This window comes from Coregonus lavaretus (genome assembly GCF_964263955.1).
Source record: "Coregonus lavaretus genome assembly, chromosome: 24".
Taxonomy (NCBI): domain Eukaryota; kingdom Metazoa; phylum Chordata; class Actinopteri; order Salmoniformes; family Salmonidae; genus Coregonus; species Coregonus lavaretus.
This window is the reverse complement of record NC_140011.1, coordinates 6659030-6661219: the sequence shown is the minus strand read 5'-3', so window position 1 is coordinate 6661219 and position 2190 is coordinate 6659030.

Sequence of the window (2190 nt, the reverse complement as noted above, 5' to 3'; positions counted from 1 at the left end):
GTTCAAGCGGTGTGAATACTTTCTAAAGGCACTGTACATGATACAAATAGGAGAAGGACCAAAAATAAATTGCAAGCCAATACAGGCAGGGACACACTCTTTTCACGCCACTTCGATTCAGTTACGGCCGGAAGTGATTTTTGTAGCAGATAAGGAGAGCATTTTCCTTTTCCTAACCTTAACCTAATTATCATAACCTGCTATGTTAGTTCTCCTAACCTGCTACGTAAAAGTAACTTCCAGTCATAGCTGTATCGAAGCGGCGTGAAAAGAGTGTTTCTCAATACAGGCGACCAACAGCTAAAAACAGGAAGTAGTTAGCCGGAAGCAGATCGCCATGACCTTTATTACCAAGAAGTTGTTTATGACGTTGTGCAAGTAATCTATTGATTATGCAGTCCCTCGTGGCTCATTGGACATGCCCATCTCTCCTAACTCCGCCTCCACGTCAATGGAGTACCAAAACTCGGTGGAGAGAAAAGATTAGTTGAAGGAAGGTGGAAAATAATCGTCATCGCAAGGACAAGAACCGAGAGTGAAAATAAGTTGTTTGACCAAATAAACTTTTAAGATTGGATGCGAACATCAATTGAATGCTTTCAAAACCATTTTCAAAACGTTTCATACAATTCAATATTTATTTGTTTTATTATTATTTTCAGTTTCAATGTGCATTACTTCACTCTCACTTACAATATATATATTTGTTCATTTACGTTATTTTTCTTTTGGGACAATTCTTTTGATCTCAAATTGGCTTCATATCCTCTCTCCACCCCCACCCTTAAACGATAAGAGATGTGGGCGCATTCCAATCTGAGCCAGCTTGAAGTTCAGACAGCGCGTTGTATTCAGTGTGCAGCGGTTATAAATGATGACAGACTTGTATATTGGGCATATTAACCTACTGTACATATAAAACAAACACCATTTTATATGAAAAGTCATAGTCAATCGATCAATAATATAATAATACTTTTAGCAAAAATGTTTATTTTTAATTCACAATCTGTAGAAGCAATGAGAATAGAAAGGTTCAGAACTTTTGTAAAACATCACAGTACGGTTGAAATATATATGGCAAATAGAAATCCTATATGGATGGTGTTAAGAGATAGATGGGAGGTCTTGAATAGAGTTGAAGGATGGGACTAATAACAAATAACAACAAATAATAACAAAGATAGCTAATATTGTAAGCATACTGTGTCCATAATAAGTATATAGGTTGTATGTTGGAAGCTTTTGGGAAAGAGTACAGTTAGAAAGATATGGCATATAGAAGCAAACCGGATGGACATCATGAAAATGATCAGAGAGGTTGAGAGTAGAAGAAGTTCAGGAGCAAAAAAATCCACCTAAAATTAACTGTGTCCATAAGGTGTAGATAGTAAGTATAGACCGGAAGTAGAGGCCTGGGCATTGTTGTTCACTAATTTACTCCAAGTAGGGAAAGGATGGCTGGGTTGAAAAGTAATAAAGGAGTATATATATAAAAAACATGGGGGATTGGAAGTGATGCAGACAATTACATTGATAGAAGATACAATCTATCTGCAATATTAAGCTGATCCACCCCCCCCCCCCCCAAAAAAAAATAAAAATAAAATAAATAAAAAACATTTTATACTGTACTGCAACATTTTACACAAGGTGAGAAAGTTCTCACCAGTGGACAGTGTTTCATCGCCTCACACAGTGTGAATGACTGTACTATACCAATCTCATGAAACATCAAAGAACTTGAACCATCATGAAGACCATACACTGCTGTCCAGTACCAACTATGTACCAATTATGAACAGGAAATTATCCTTGGCCTTGTACTACTTGTCAGAACGAGGAACCCAAATATCATTGAAAACTAAATCTAAAACTGTCATCAGGAAGTTTGAGATTTGCTTGTTTGGCTTAATGTTTTAACCAACTGGTTCCCAGACTGTATTGTGCTGCTAAATGGACCCATTTCCAACTTATTGACCTATAATGTCAACCAGTATCTGTGTACAATCTAGTCTAACACTGTGGCCCATGACCCTATAAAGGAGTGGTGTTCAATCTTATGCGCAAAGGACTCCAGCCCAAGCAGTAGCACACCTGTTTCAAAGTATCATATTCTTCAATCAAGATGTTTATCAGTTGAATGAAGTGTGTTACCGGCACTGCTTGGTCTGGAGCAAAAGCCTGCAC